Source organism: Saccopteryx leptura, chromosome 3 (genome assembly GCF_036850995.1).
Source record: "Saccopteryx leptura isolate mSacLep1 chromosome 3, mSacLep1_pri_phased_curated, whole genome shotgun sequence".
NCBI lineage: Eukaryota > Metazoa > Chordata > Mammalia > Chiroptera > Emballonuridae > Saccopteryx > Saccopteryx leptura.
This window is the reverse complement of record NC_089505.1, coordinates 190,266,059-190,282,918: the sequence shown is the minus strand read 5'-3', so window position 1 is coordinate 190,282,918 and position 16,860 is coordinate 190,266,059. Positions and strand designations below refer to the sequence as shown.

Below are 16,860 nucleotides of genomic sequence, written 5' to 3'. Positions count from 1 at the left end.
CCAGGAGCTAGTTGTTCCTTCACAGATTTGTAATCTCTTTGTGATGTTGGTTTCTCTCAGGGAATACTTGTTTTGTAAACCAGGGATGATATTGCCTCCTACTAAATCACAGGATATGATCAGTGTTGCCTTGTTAGTCTCTTGAAGTGTTGCTTTAAAACAGGGGTCCCCAAACTTTTTACACAGGGGGCCAGTTCACTGTCCCTCAGACTGTTGGAGGGCCGCTACATACAGTGCTCCTCTCACTGACCACCAATGAAAGAGGTGTCCCTTCCGGAAGTGCGGTGGGGGGCCGCATTCGGCCCACAGGCTGTAGTTTGGGGACGCCTGCAAAAGAACGATGCAATTGAGTCATTCAGGTTGCTTACCAGTAAAACAAAGAAGAATCTGTGTTCCTCTGCCCACGACCCCCACCCTACTCTCCGCCACAGATACACAGGACCATCCTTTAGTTTCTTTTATCTTCTGCTTCTTGGGCCTTTTTAGTCCCTGCTGTGATAAGTCTGGGTGATCCAATCTGAAAAATAAAATGACTGCTACAACTGTTATAAGAATGAATTACACATACACAGAGTATGCAGAATTTTGTATAGACATGAAAAAATACATAATTTCACCTCACTCTAAGTAGTAGGCTCCCATTTTATTAACACACACTACCCTCAGTGGAAAAGATCCCTGTGCCTAGTATTCCTAGGCAGCCCCTATGTGCACTCAGCAGTAGCAGCTCCTCCTTCTGGAATGCTCTCTAATAAGTGCATGTGGCTGTGGCCGGTTGGCTCAGTGGTAGAATGTCAGCCTGGTGTGTGGATACCCTGGGTTCGATTCCCAGTCAGTACACACAGGAGAAGCGACCATCTGCTTCTCCACTCTTCCCCCTCTCCCTTCTCTCTTTCTCTCTTTCTCTTTCTTCCCCTCCTGCAGCCATGGCTCGGTTGAAGCAAGTTGGCCTCAGGCACTGAAGATGGCTCCATGGCCTCACCTCAGGTGCTAAAAATAGCTTGGTTGCCCAGCAACAGAGCAATGGTCCCAGATGGGCAGAGCATGGCTCCATAGGGGGGTTGCCGGGTGGGTCCCAGTCGAGGCACATGCGAGAGTCTGTATCTCTGCCTCCTTGCTTCTCACTTAAGAAAAAAAAGTGTATGTGACAGGCATGAAAAAAGACACCTCTTTACCAAATTTGGGCCAAGTCACAACCAGGTTACAGCTTACTTAGTCAAAAACCTCTACAAAAAAAGCTGATGCAAAACATTTAGAATCCTTGCCTTGTTCGTTCAAGTTGAGGCTTCTTCTTGAATCTTCTCTCTGAGTCTACAGCCACTCCTCTGGAATGTCACATTGTATGCCCCTCTACCCCTGCGGGACCAATACTGGGTAAATTCCTGAGATGATGTGAGCAATGACAGTCTCTGTAGCATTGCTGGCGCCCCACCATAGCTCTGCAAATGAACTCACCATATCGAAGTTTTCAGACTTCCTCTAAAATACTTTAATTATGGGAATACCTTTCTCTCCTAATTTTACACAGATTCTGATCACCTTAGATCAAATTAAACTCTCTCTCTCTCTCTCTCTCTCTCTCTCTCCTTAGTCACGAGGAGAACTGCTTTTTAGGTGCAATTTTTGGGCAATCATGGTAATTCATTTCTTGGTCAATGAGCTGTACATTGATGGGGTTCAATCCTAGAATTACAATCTGGAACATATATGTATGTAAGCCTCATTCGCCACCAGCCACCAGGGCCTCAGAAGAAGAACAGCCTGAGAAGGAGGAACTCTAAGAAGGTCTTGAGTGGCTATAGTGGACGTAAAGACCATATCCACAAAGCCTGCCAGGTTTCGGGCCGTCCTTAGTCTTGAACTCCCCAGGTCACTAATTCCCTTTTGGAGAGCATGGAGGGGTCTCAATCAGGATGAAGTCAGGTCAGGGCTGTGTGAGGCTGACTTGGAGTCCAGACTTCTAAAAAATCCAAGACCCAGAAGGCATATAGCCAGTGAGACTAAAGGGAAGGGAGCAAGACCAGAGCCCCCACTGACTTTTGAGGCCTTCTGAGGCTGCTTGTGTGGGATCTAGGGGCCAATGGCTGATCCTGGAGAAGCCAGTCCCTCTTCAGTGTGTCAGGCTAAGAGGTCTGGACTTGAAGCTCAGGTGCCTGCCACAGAGCAAAAGAGAGCTAGTCTGAGAAGAACAGCTGGGTGTTAGTTGGCTGGGAAGTGCTAAAGCCGTATGTAACACCAAGAAAGCAAGGAGGGAAGGGATGGGGACAAAAAAGAGGAGAAGGAGCTGGAGTATGGGGAGCAGCAAGGGAACAGGGATGGGAGCAAAAGGGGTCATTTATGCCAAGGGTAAATAAAGATGGAGGGATAGTTCTGAAGATAAGTAAATGTTACATAAAATATCTACAGTAGGGTTCCTGTGTGGCTGACAGGCCTAATCTGTGCTCTGAGAACAGCTTGTATGAGGAGGAGGAGGAGAACAGATGAGAAGGACTGAGGGAGGAATTCTTACAGGAACTTCAAAAAGCCTGGCTGATTCACTTCTAAAACTATTTGAAGCTATCACATTGTTGGCATTTGCTAGAAAAGTTTCAGTACCAACTGCTGTTAAATGATTACTGGACCCCAAGGTCATTGGGGACCCTGTTTTTTCTTATTTGCAATTTGTTCAAACTGGAAGTCTTCAATATTCCAGCCTGTCTATTAGTCTATTCCTGAGCATACTGTACAACTCTTCACTCAGGAACCTGCCATGTAGCCTTTGTTTTCACACACATGGTGCCTGACTCCTCCTGGGCATCAGAGACCCTGTCCTTCAGGCCTTCACTACAGTCTCCTTCCTCCAGTTCCCCTGAGCATTTCTGAAGGAAATCTCAGGAGGAGCAGACTGGGCCCAGCAGGACTGGACATCTAGTCCTGGCATCTAGTCCCGGCCTCTGCTGTCTTGGGCTTCCTGGCTCAGTCCTCAGATGGGTCCTGGATCTTTTCTCTTTTTGTAAAGCTCCCCAGGTAACTGAGCTGCAGTTCCCCACCCTCAACCCCTGTCTTCTGCTCAGGTCAGCCAGCCTGACAGTCAGGGGAAACGTGTCCTCGTTTGCTTCTTTGCCACCATTCAGAGCCCTCTCATGCTGGGGAATCTAAAAGCAAAATGACGACTTATAGTTCTTTACAGAAACAATGGGTCTCCACTCCACTGGCGGCTGTTCACACAGAATGTTAGTGGCAGAAAAGGGTTCTTCTCTAAGCCTGTCTGCAGTCGGCAGGCAGCTGGCATCGCCACTGACAGTCTAAGCACGGGGTGAGCACAGAGTTCTTTTCAGCTCCAGAATGCCTTTCATTCTCCGTGTTGAAAGTGTCCAGGAAATTAGGCCAGGGCTTGTGAAACAATTCAAGCCTGGTCACAAACAACCCCAAAGTTTGCACTAAAGCCTCCTTGTACTTCCTTTAGCGGGTGTTAAGGTGTCCTTGACCCAGCTAAAAGGCTTGGGAAAAGCCTTTTCACAAGTGACATGTTCAGATAAGTTAAATTCCCTAAAATTCAGTACAATGTGTTGCATCTGCAAGGTCTGATGTACTTCACTGAACTGTGGACTCTGGAGTTCAGAGTGGGGGAACAAATGCTGGTGCAGAGTATAGCATCGCAAAATGTCAACACCAGGCAGATTTTCCCAGCGCCTCATCCATCCGTGTTGCCTAGCAAAGTCCATGGAAAGTATTACTGTGGCAACAAACAGACTGAGGGCACTGAGTCACTTGAGTAACCTGGAAAAGTTAGTGTAGTACCCAAATTCTTGTCTCCAAATTCTATTAAGGAATCACTTATAATCTCAATTTTGTCTCACTACCTCCTATGTTCAAGTAGCTTGACTCCCTGGGTTTGTCCAAGTCTCATGAGTAGGGACCTGCAGATGAAGTTACTCTGGTGGAGGTTAGAATTCTTCCAATGTCTTGTCAATCCTGAGAGTGAATGTCATGCCATGTCATTGCAGACATCAACAGTTCCGTGTTTCATGGAAGGAGTCTTTGGTTTGGGGAGGCAGGGCTCTGAATGCATCTCATAAGTTCACTGGAGATTCTTTCTAATATTCTACTTCCTACATAGTTACTAATAGCCACTTCTCTGGAATGTCTCACGGTATATCCCCCTCCCCCGCAGTACCAACACTGGGTGTCTATGCATTTATGAACTCAGTTCCACTGTCCCCTCCATCGGATTTTCATCTGCTCACGCACCATTCCCTGGAGCCATTATGGTCTTGCCTGGCCCAGGCATGGTGCAGCTTTAAGATTCAGGGAGCAGCAGAGTCCTGGCTGTTACATTCAGAGAACTGTGGAGCCGCCACATGACATGTATATTCAATTCACTGTGCCTTTCCTCTGAGATCAGGTTGTTCTTAGGCCTCATTCTGTGACTGATATCCTGGCAATTGCCCTATAAGGTAAAGTGAAGCAGCCAGGACAAGCCCTATGGAGGTCACAACAGGCCCCAAATTCCTGGCAAGCTGCTTTTCTTGAGATAAAGTTCTTGCTCTCAGTTGCTGGCTTGCCATGTGTCTGATAATAGACCATGCATAGTCTTTTTAGAGCTAGTTCTAGTACATGGTTCACCAGATTTTACCTTCAGTTCTGGTTTTTATATTCTGAATTGTTAGTTGACAACTTATTTCTTCTCCAGAAGACCTGAGAAATGGCACACACTATAATGGTAGTTGTATGCTCTGCAATCATTTTTGTTTGGATTTTTAATGTGATCTACCCTCTTCTCCACCTGTGCTCCCCAAGTCCACTCTAAAGAGGTCAATGGACTCTTAGGTTGGGGACCAGGCAAGTGTAGTTTATTTGAGAAGTTGCCTCTAGATCTGCAGTTCTCTAAGTGGTCCTGGCTAGGCAGCATCAGCACCAGCTGGGATGCTTGTTAGAAATGAAAATTCTTGCCCTGGCCGGTTGGCTCAGCGGTAGAGCGTCGGCCTAGCGTGCGGAGGACCCGGGTTCGATTCCCGGCCAGGGCACACAGGAGAAGCGCCCATTTGCTTCTCCACCCCTCCGCCGCACTTTCCTCTCTGTCTCTCTCTTCCCCTCCCGCAGCCAAGGCTCCATTGGAGCAAAGATGGCCCGGGCGCTGGGGATGGCTCTGTGGCCTCTGCCCCAGGCGCTAGAGTGGCTCTGGTCGCAATATGGCGACGCCCAGGATGGGCAGAGCATCGCCCCCTGGTGGGCAGAGCGTCGCCCCATGGTGGGCGTGCCGGGTGGATCCCGGTCGGGCGCATGCGGGAGTCTGTCTGACTGTCTCTCCCCGTTTCCAGCTTCAGAAAAATGAAAAAAAAAAAAAGAAAATGAAAATTCTTGTTCCCAGCCCAGACCTACCAAGTCAGAAATTCTGAAGGCAGCCTGGGATACCTTCCAGATGGGGATGCTCATGCCCACTGCTGCTTGCTCTAGGTTGAGTCTGTCATCCATCTACCACCCGTTAAGAATCACTGTTCTGGAACAGCAGCTTTCAGCCCTGGCTGCCTCTTAAAATCACCTAGGGGAGAGTTCACAAGTTACGGACACCCTGGCTCCACCCCTAGAGGCTTTGATTTCACTCCTCCACCAGGGGCCCAATCATAGCTGTTCCAGCGATTCTAATGGACCAGAGTTCAAAACCACTCCTGCTCCTCTCCTTGAAGATTTTGGCAGCCTCATTAGTCACCACCTGTTTGTTTCCCACTGCTTTCTTCCAGCACAGAAGTCATTTATTCCTTGTAATTCATCATAATCACTAGTCAGCCAGAGAGACGACAGGGTGTAGGACAGAGCCTTGCCAGAGGGGAGACGTGGATTTCTACCTCCTCGCCCCCTTACTGGCTGCGGGACTTCAAGAAAATTATATCCTCTCATGTTCCTAGGCCTCAGTTGCTTCATCTCTAAAACAGAAATTGTATCAATAATTCTTTCTTTTAGTCAGAGAGCCAGTTAATAGTTTCTTAAAGTCTTTTCTAGCAGAAAAATAAAATCTTAGATTCTAAGGGCTTTGTACAGGTCAGAACTTGTCATCAGCATAGTATTGCTAATGTTGATTGTACTCCCTCAAGGACGAGTGGAAAATACTGTGAGATGGTCAATTTTGTGTTCTTTCCAGTTTTTACAAATATGAGTAGCATCTAGAAGAAGTTGGTACTCAGGCAAATTGATGTCAAAAAGGAAGCCCTCATAAAGGTTTTTATTCTTCTCCCACCCCAAAATGTTCCAGTGGACACTCATCAGAGTCTCCCAGGAGGGCAACCCACCTCCATGTTCAACCTGATTCCACCATATTCAAGGGCGTCCACTGCTGCTCACTCCCACCCAGCTATCTGCCTTTCCCCAACCACTCTTTTGCTTTTCTTTCTGGCCCTGAAAAAAAATTGTACAATAATAAGCCTGTGATGAGTCTTCAGGGAGCTCGTCCACTCCATGCCATCAAGGTACAGACACCCATGAGAAACAAGTAGAGGAGAAAGTGAATAGGTCGATTGTGTCTTGAGTCAGTTGCTTACTCTTATTATTACTGCTATGCTCACTTTCTTCCTAGAAAACCAAATAGCTGTGCATTCTTCTCCCTCCCACCAGTAAGTAATAAGATTAGAAGGCTGAGGGAAGATGGTCATCTGTTTTTCAAGATGATATTGTATCAACAATACTACGTAAATAGTCAAGAAAACCTATACCATCTAGGAATGCTTCAGAAAGAATAACTGTAGAAGGAACCCAAGAAATTGACCAGAGGACACAGCCAGGCCTTCCCAGCTGTGGCCCAGGTCACAGTGGGGACAAGGGTGTTGGCACTACAATACCATGCTGTTCTACCTTCAATTCTTATGCCCACTCCCTACTCCCTCTCTCTAATCAGAGAACTTCCCCTTTTCCAGAGATGTGCAGGAAGAGCCCTTCACAGCCAGTGAGTGTATAGACTCTAAACCCTTTAGTGTTTTTCCAGCTCAAGTTTGGGAAACTCAAGTGCAGCTGGCCAAGAATATTCATCATACTTTTTATTGGATGTTCTGATTGAGGCGAGCACCTTTCATTGTTTTACACATGTTCCCCTTGCTACTGAGACTTGAATTCTGGGTTCTAGGTCTGCAGTCCCCCCAAGCCACCAAGAAGTTTGTCAGGGAGGTAGGTGAGTGCTTAGATGTGTAGATTCCTCACACAAACTCTTGGAGGTTTTACAGCCTTTATGACCAAAGGAATTTTTGTGTACTGTTTAGTGTTTTGGCTGGGTCTCTGATTGTCCAATTTTTTTCTAATTGAGGGGATGTTTTAACTTCTGTTGTTAAACCCTGATTAGACAGAGTCATTTCTAAGACTCCTCATTCCTTTTGGTTTTATAATACGTGTGTCACAAGACATCTTTTTAAAGTTATTAAGGTGACAAGCTTGCCAAAAACTTCTGCAATGAAAAGAACCTGCCATATAGTGAAATAAACTGGTCCAGCTTGTATGATTGGAGGTTCTGGAACTGTGTGAGTCCCAAATTTCTCTCTTCCACCCCATTCATACATGAAACTTTAACCTACTGGTTAGTGACTTACACATCCCAAAGTACAAATACTCCTCAAGAAAGCAGCTTTTTGATTTTGCCTGAATGATACTTGATTTATCAGGTTCTTTTCAATATGGAATCCTTCTGAGAGCAGTTTCAGGAAGTGAGGAAAGATGGGCAAGAGCTTGGTCCACGGAAAACTGGCATAAGATAGGAGCCCTGCTCAGTCAGGGAAGCATGAAGGAGCCTGCATCTATCTATCTATCTATCTATCTGTCTATCTATCTATCTATCTATTAACGTGCCTTCATTTAATCCTTACAACCACACTGGCTATGCTTAACCGCTTTTATATGTCCAAAATTCAGAAAGATTAAGGCACTTGCCAGGGATGATTCTCACCCTTCTTGCCAGATTGGCAATTATTCCTTTGCAATTATTCCATTTCCTTAACCACTCAAACATACCGTCTCGGCATTACATCCTTGTGCCCTCATCCCAAGGTACCACTTATTTCTTTGCAGCAAAACTTCTCTAAGAGCTGCTAATGTGCCCTGTCTCTGCAATTCTTCTCCTAGTTTCTCTCCTAAGATGACTTCACACAGGCTTTTGCTTCCATCAATATTGCCCATGTCATCAACAGCACCACCGTTTCCCCTGTCAGTTCCTGGTCTTAATTTTACTTGATCTACCAGCAATAGCTGACACAATTGACCGCTCCCTCCTTGGGACACTTTTTAAACTTGGTTTCCAAGATAATCTCTTGATTTTTCTTCCCACCTCAGTGATTGGTTTCTTTCTGTTTTTTTTTATACAAATTCCTCCCTTTTGCTTGTCCTTTTAGTGTTGGAGTGTTGTCTATTTTTTTTCCGTCCTCCATCTGCCCACTACCTTAGTGATTTCATGCCTCAAAGTAGCCTTTATATGCTGACAGCTCCCCAGACAGACTACCGCATGCTCCCGACCATGCGGCACGCCCACCAGGGGGGATGCTCTGCCCATCCGGGGCGTCGCTCTGCCGCAATCAGAGCCATTCTAGCGCCTGAGGCAGAGGCCACAGAGCCACCCTCAGCGCCTGGGCAAATTTTTGCTCCAATGGAGCCTTGGCTGCGGGAGGGGAAGAGAGAGACAGAGAGGAAGGAGAGGGGGAGGGGTGGAGAAGCAGATGGGCGCTTCTCCTGTGTGCCCTGGCCGGGAATCGAACCCAGGACTCCCGCACGCCAGGCCGACGCTCTGCCACTGAGCTAACCGGCCAGGGCCAGCTCCCCAGTTTCTATCTCCTGCGTGGACCTCTTTGCCAAGCCCCATCTGTCAATCAGGGCCCAGTCAGGAGACAGACACCACACAATAATTTGATCATGGACAGTTTAATATAATTGTAGCAGGATACTGGTATAATGGAGAATTGGCTAGCAATTAATAAAAAACTCTAAAGGATATAGGAATAGCAGCTACAGGGAACAGCCACTACCCCTAAGGCTGAGCTAGAGAGCCCAAGGGGGGAATTAACCTGGAAGAGGGGATCCTTGTTCATTCCTAGGGCTGAGCTGCAGCCTAGCTAGAGAGGGTGCAGCTATGGCTTTCAGGATGGGGGAAAAGTTTGCTGAGCGCGATGTCGGGGACTCACTGAGAACTAGTCTTCTCGGGCGTGGGGGGAAGCCATCTGCTGGTTGGGGCTTCACTTTGGAACGTGCTACAAAGGCATCCGAGAGGGTGCCAGGGGTAGCCACCATGAGGGGGGGTCTCATGCTGCTGGTGGCCAGGCACCAGCTGTGGCCTACTGCAGAAGCTGGGCACAGCAGACTCGGGACACTCTGTGGGCACCTGCCAGGAAGAATTTGTGGGAATCAGGAGGAGAACCCCTTCCTCCTGCTGTGTCATGCCAGTGCACATGATGAGAAAACTCAATGTCATCCCAGAGGGCAAAGTGGAACTATTTATAGGGCTTAGTTCCATTATCACAGAGAGGCACTTGGTAGATAAGTGGTATATTCCAGACTTATGATCAACCATCTGCTTGACATTTCCACTGGGATGTCAGATAGACATCTCAAACTTACTATGTCCTAGTGTCCCCAAGCTGCCCTCCCTGCATTCCACCCCACTTGTCCCGCTGCTCAGGTCCAACACTCCAAGTCACTATTGACTATTTTCTTTCCCTCCCTACATACAGTTGGTGAGGAGAACCTCTTGACTCTACCTTCAGAATGTCTCTACAATCTGACCACTTGTCACCCTATCCACAGTTACTTTCCCTGTCCTAGTCATCATTATTATCCCTGTTCTACAATATAGTGTATTAATAGAAAAGTTGAGATATACTGGGGCCATCAAGATCAGGAGATGACTGCCACTGAAAAGACCGTTTGTTAGACTCACAGTCCCAAGAGGAGGAGGATGCCACACTTGACCCTTTGGGAGGTCACAGAGGGAAGCACCAGGGTTGGTCAGAAGGCAGTGGGACAGGAGGACAGTTGTGGGCAATTGCCTTTATTGTGGCTTCCATAGTAAGGGAAAGGCAACGTAGAGTTGGCACATTTAGGACTGGCTGGTTTAAATAGTTTCAGTGGACTCTGGGCATAGGGGCTGTCCCTCATTGCCTGGTACCAGGCATTGGGATAATCAGGGCAGGGAACAGTGGCCTAGTGTGAGAACAGGTAAGGGAAGTGGTTGAGGTGTGGGCTCTGGGCTGGTTGGTTTGTATTTGAAAAGCTTGCCCCCAGGAGGAGGAGTCTTCCTGAGGAGGGAGCAATGAGGGATCAGGAGACAAGGACATGGTGACTCAGGCACATTCAGGTTGTCCAGAATGAGCGTGTCAGGCATAAACATGTAGGGCAGATGTTAAAACACCAAATTTACAGAAGCTAGAAACATGGTTAATGCAGTCCCTTGCTTGAATTTCTGCAACGACTCCTGATAGGTGTTTTGGTTTCTATTCTGTTGTCAACACAGCAGCAAACGTGAGTCAGAGCATGTTGTTGCTCTGCCCCAAACTGCCCCTTCCACTCAGAGAAAAGGCCAGAGTTCTCATGGTCACCAGTGAGACCCAACCATCTTCCCATTGATGTTTCTGACTATTGCCATTACTGCTGTGCCCCATTGTCACTCCACTCCAAACACACTGGCCTTCTTGTCATTCTTCAAGTAAACAGAGACACGCAGTTTCACCCCCACCAGCATTACTCTCATCTACTTACTTATTAAATATATTGTTTATTGTACATTTACCTCTACTAGAATGTGTGCTCTATAAGGGTAGGGATATTTTGTTATTTTATATTACCTATCTATCTATGTATAAGGACATACCTTAAGCACTTAAAAAAGTGCCTGGCACATAGCAGAAGCTCAATAACATTAGTTGAAAATGGAAAATTGGGTCTGTATCCTCAACAAAAAATTGTGTTTTGTGGCCACACTTCAGCTTGTTACATGGCCAGCAGAAAGTCACTTTCTTTTCCTGTTAAAAGCTTGTGCTTGCCTGACCAGGCAGTGGCACAGTGTATCTAATGTTGGTCTTGGATATAGAGGACACAGGTTTGAAACCCTGAGGTCATCGGCTTGAGTGTGGGCTCATCCGGCTTGAGCGAGGGGTTGCTGGCTTGAGCGTGGGATCATAGACATAACCCCATGGTCGCTGGCTTGAGCCCAAGGGTCTCTGGCTTGAAGCCCAAGGTCGCTGGCTTGAGCCTAAGGTCGCTGGCTTGAACAAAGGGTCACTCACTCTGCTGTAACCCTCCGGTTAAGGCACATATGAGAAAGCAATGAATAAACTAAGGAGACTAAGGAGCCTAAGAGCTGCAGTGAAGAATTGATGCTTCTCATCTCTTTCCCTTCCTGTCTGTCTGTCCCCTATCTATCCCTCTCTCTGTCTCTGTCACACACACACACACAAAAGCTTGCGCTTGTATCAAATTCCCTTCTTAAGTGCCTACTTTTAATCTGAGGAACATCTCTGGCCCTGCCAATGGCTTCACGCTCTTTGAGAATTCATTAAGGTGTCCATACACTACTTCTTACTTCCAACACCCTCTTCCCAAACCCTGGGGCTATCATACACACAGAGGAAGGGAAGAGGTTTCTCCCTACACTCAGTTGGTCAAACTACTTGGTGTCGATGTCACACAAAAGTTGTCATAGTAATCACAGCACTTTACATATTTTTGTTATTTAATCCCCATTATAGCCCTATGATGTAAATAGTTCCATTATCCCCATTTTACAGAAAAGACAAATGAAGCATTGAAAGTTATTTGCCTAACTAGCAAATTGAGAAGTCAAATGTGTCTATGCATTATTCCCAGGTTTGTGTCATGAAAATGACAATTACTGATTTGGAGGGAGTTAAACCTTACTTGAACTTGACTTAAAAATTGGTTTTGAGCTGAATTAGACAGAGATGGAAATCAAATGTGATTTTCCAAAGCAAACCACCCTTAATCAGTCTTAATAGGCTCCAATGGAACCAAAACACCCTGACATCCTCTTGAGCTGCCCCAGGATTGGGGGATATCAGCGCAGGCTCCCATTTCTATACCAAGTGTGCCACCTCCAGGCAGTAGCCTTCAGTGCCTGCCCATTGCTCTTGAGCAAATCTCCAACTTCTTTCCTTTTTATGACCCCTCCCATTGTAAATGAATTCTCTCTGCACCCTATACCCCTTCTAGTATATGCACCAAAGCATATACTGTGTGGTTTTCTGGATTCATTTGTGTCTCTTTCAGTAAATGATAAGCTCCTTGATGGTAGGGACAAGTATTTCCAGTGCTTGGCACTGGGGACTCAAAATGTTTGCTGAAGGGTGAATGCTTCCAGCCCCCTGTGGCCACTTCTATTAAATTCTATCAATTTACGCTTTCTGAAAAGGGTCTGACACTCATACCGATTAGAACACAGATGATCAATTTAGTTGAATGTGTTGATCATTTTAGGGCTCTTGCTTTATAATAGGAAAGAGTTTTAAGCCCAAAATGGCTTTTCAATGCAGAGAGAGTAGGGCAGAGGAGGAAAGATTGGGGGGGGGGGGGACTGGGGGAAACTTCCTGGCAAATCTTATTGTGTGGATGGACGTCTACTCCATGTCTGTGTACTCTGTCAAGACAGAGCTTAGCATTTCCCCTTTATCTCCTCAAAGAAGGAAAACACCTGCCAGTGAACAAAGACATTGCATTTTTCCTCTTCTACTCTAATAAACTCCACTCTGGGCCACACGCACACTTTTAAGTTTTATTTATGCCTTGAAAAAATATTTTTGTTTGATTTTTTTTCCTGAGCAATGCCATGTTGCCTAGAAAAACTCCGCCCCTCCCCTCTTATTCCTAAATAGCAACTCTTTAATGTTAAATCTGGAATGAGGCCAAGGGTTCGTGTTTCAGCCACAAATCAGGCATTTTTCATGGTAAGTGAGGAGGGATAAATGAACGTGGAAGGCTGGTTTATTACAGGGACCTCACAATCCTTTGCTGCATCAAACGTGCATGCAAAAGATGGGTCTGCAATACCTAGGAGCAACTTTCAGACAAAATTATTCCATACTCCATCCATTTCTTTCTACTTACTTATTGCCTCTTCTGTACTTGCTGCAATGATTTGGCTCAAGACCAAGAAGTGAGCCGATCCCATTTCTTAAGTCTTATCAAGTTTCTCCATCCTCTTTCTTTCCTCATGCATCCTCCTCCTCCCATTTCCTCTTCTCCCATCACCCTCCTCTTTCACCTTCTCCTCTCCACTATATTTTAATCATGATGATCAGTGGAGAGGTTGGAGGATTTAAAGGCGTAGCTCCTCCATGTTGTCATGGATACTCATTTGCTCTTTCAAAGGGATCTATCCAACATCCTACAGACCTTTGTGTCTATAGTGCTTCTCAAGCACTCTTGTGGCGAAGAATCAGCACTTTTTAAAAATTCTAATCTGCTGTGGACTTCACTTTTCTCAAGTATAATAAATATAAATTACTAGAAAAATGAAATAAAAAAGACAAACAACATACAAGTAAGCCATTTTTAGTATTAGATTCAACAGGCATAAGATTACTGTCCAATTGCCGTAAGAGTGCCTAAGAGCTTGCTCTGAATTCCAGTACTTAACTAGTTGCAGACCTGTAACCAATAGTTTCTTGGCTAGTCCTAGTCAGAGGGCCACACTTCAGGGAGCCCTGCTCTAGCATACCAAAGTATCTTATTTATGCCTCACAGTGTTTTGGTTCAAAATATCAAAACACCTATTAAGTTTCCCACTTTACCCAAAATGTAAACAAACTAACAAAACTCTGTGCACCAAAGAGCAAATGTGCACTCGCACACACCCTCTCCGATAATAACACCACTTCATAGAGAGGTAATAGAGTGCAGCAGTTAAACGTATTGTTAAGACAATTAAATGGCATAATATGCACACCGCTCTTAGGACAGCAGACACTCAATAAATTTAGCTATTACTATTCTTTTTACTTGAGGGAATAGAGATCACTGTTGCCTTGCTCAGCAGTTCCATATGCAAGAAGATACATCTATGGCTAACCGAGCGAGCTAGGGCCAGTTCTCTCTTCCCCAGCATCTGGGAATACCTACAGAATCTTACAGGGCAGAATTTAAGTGCCCCTGGGGAACGAAGCTCCCTTTAGTTCAGGAACATCCCAAACACCTACTTTTGCTGCCCTCTGCTCCTCCAATTGAGAATTACACTGAGCTGAGTTTCTAGGGCTGGAAGACTGGCAAAAACCTAACCTCATGTGGAGGTAATCAATTAACCATTTGTACTTTGTTCAGGATTCAATTGCATATACTAGAATTTCTTTTTCACAGTGCCTTTAACATTGCATTTTTTACATGGCATACAACCTATAACTGCTTGAGGATGTTGCCATCAAATGTAGATCTTTGTCACCTCAAGCTCAGCCTACTTGCAATTGAAACTGGCAAGTTCTCAGACCTGTTTGTTCCTTACTGACTTCCTCCATGCCCCAGATGTTCAAACCTGAGTCCCACATTAGCTGTGACCTCTCACATTCTCTCAGCTGCCCAAATCCCTCCCTTCCTCCCTCTGCAGGGTCTCTTTAGCATCTCTAGAGAGGCCTTCCTGCCTCCAAGTCTCCCCTTTGCAGGTCTTTGAGAGCCACTATTCTGAAATTCCTCTCTGATCTGAGTCACCTTTCACTGTCCACACTTGATTCAAGTTCCTTTAGCTTTCTACAGCTGAGCCTTCCTCCTCACCAGCCTTACTTCTCATGACACCCACACGTTGCCGTGAGCCAGCTCCCATTCTCCACATAGACATACTCTTTCCTTTACGGCTTAATGAGTGCTGGTGCTTTGATCAAAGATGCCCTCTTTTCTACAGAAATTCTTTACACCTCAGCATAAATGCTGTTTCCTCCACAGTCTCCTCTCTCACCACTCAGGAAACAGCACCTCAAGCCTAGATATTCCTTCTGCACTTCTCAGGTTGCCCTTACCAAATGCATTGTCACTTGAGTAAATTCCTTCTTAATTTTTTTTTCTGACAAAATGTGTTGTTGAGATTTTGGGCATTAATAAAAAATATAATAAGATTAAAAACAATTTTTGGCCCTCTGCTTCTAACCATGGTGCAGAATATTGTGGAAAGAATTATGTCTCACCTCAAACAACAACAAAAAAGATGAAGAAAATATATAAAACAATGGTTTTCAAAACACTGGATATCAGGCAGCAAAAGACAGTGATTCCACAAAAGGGGGAAACAAATTTGTTATGCCCTATGATGGTTCCCCTCACTGCCTGGAGAGCTTCTAAGCCACGGTGCAGGGAGGGGCCCATGTGGACTCCCCTGAGTGAAGTAGAACAAACTGAGAGAAGGGGCGGCGGCGGTGGTGGTGGGGGGTGCACATGATAGCTGGAGTGCACAGGACAGAGGAGTGGAAAGAACTTCCCAGAGGGTGAACTCAGAGGTCTACGGAGGGAAAGAATCACCCAAAAGAATCAGAGAGAACTATGTCCACTGGGTTGGGGGGAAATTAGTATCTTTTCCTGCCAGCTGGACCAGGAAGCCTCAAGGGTCCTGGAGCATCATGTGGAGTACTCAGAAGGGTCTTGCCCCAGCAGTGGGGAATAATCAACCATGAAATAAACATGTCTCTGCTTCCACTTAGCAAATCTTCAAAGCAAAACCCAAGATATTTCTCATAGCAATATTTTTGCTGATATATCTCCACAGGCAAGTGAAATAAAGGACAAAATAAACAAATAGGACTATATCAAACTAAAAAGTTTTTGCACAGCAAAAGACACCATGAACAAAATAAAAAGACAACCCACACAATGGGATAACATATTTACCGATACATCTGATAAAGGATTAATAACCAAAATTTATAAGGAACTTCTAAAACTCAACACCAGAAAGGTAAACAATCCAATTAAAAATGGGCAAAAGAACTGAACAGACACTTCTTCAAAGAGGACATAAGGATGACCAATAGGCATATGAAAAAATGTTCAATGTCACTAATCATCAGAGAAATGCAAATTAAAACCACAATGAGATACCACCTCACACCTGTTAGAATGGTGCTCATTAACACAACAAACAATAAGTGTTGGTGAGGGTGTGGAGAAAAGGAAACTCTCCTGCACTGCTGGTGGGAATGCAGACTGGTGCAGCCACTGTGGAAAACAGTATGGAGATTCCTCAGAAAATTAAAAACAAAACTGCTTTTTGGCCCAGCTATTCTACGTTCAGAAATATATCCTAAGAATCCTAAAACACTGGTTCAAAAGAAGATATGCACCCCCCATGTTTATTGCAGCATTGTTTACAATATCCAAGATCTGGAAATAGCCCAAGAGTGCATCAGTGGACGAGTGGATTAAAAAGCTGTGGTACAGCCTGACCAGGCAGTGGTGCAGTGGATAGAGTGTCAGACTGGGACATGGAGGACCCAGGATCGAAGCCCTGAAGTTGCCAACTTGACTGCAGCTCATCCAGCCTGAGCACAGGCTCACCAGCTTGAATGTGGGAACATCCAGCTTGAGCACAGATTCACCAGCTTGAACACAGGCTCACTGGTTTGAGCGCAGGATCATAGACATGACTACATTATCTCTGGCTTGAAACCTAAGGTTGCTGGCTTGAGCCAAAGGTTGTTGGCTTGAGCAAGGGGTCACTCACTCTGCTGTAGCACCTTGGTCAAGGCATATATGTGTCGGGAGCCGATCAACAACTGCTGGCTGACAAGGTCACAGCAGGAGAAGACCCACAACTGCTGGCTGACAAGGTCACAGCAGGAGAAGACCCACAACTGCTGGCTGACAAGGTCACAGCAGAAGAAGATCAAAAACTGCTGATTGACAAAGTCACAGCAGAGAAGACCAACGGCT

At 45.6% G+C, this 16,860-nt stretch overlaps 1 long non-coding RNA gene across 1 annotated transcript in view; it reads right to left on the bottom strand.

Annotated features, from left to right (window-relative positions):
* Positions 1–354: 354 nt before the first annotated feature.
* The window catches only part of LOC136400425 (uncharacterized), a 32,007-nt gene continuing 15,501 nt past the window's right edge, over positions 355–16,860 (bottom strand). Inside the window, exons 2-4 of the long non-coding RNA XR_010750304.1 lie at positions 16,040–16,146; positions 1,266–1,356; positions 355–517 (exon numbers count right to left, since the gene is read on the bottom strand). This is a non-coding gene — a long non-coding RNA (uncharacterized lncRNA). The remainder of the gene's footprint in view (positions 518–1,265; positions 1,357–16,039; positions 16,147–16,860) is intronic.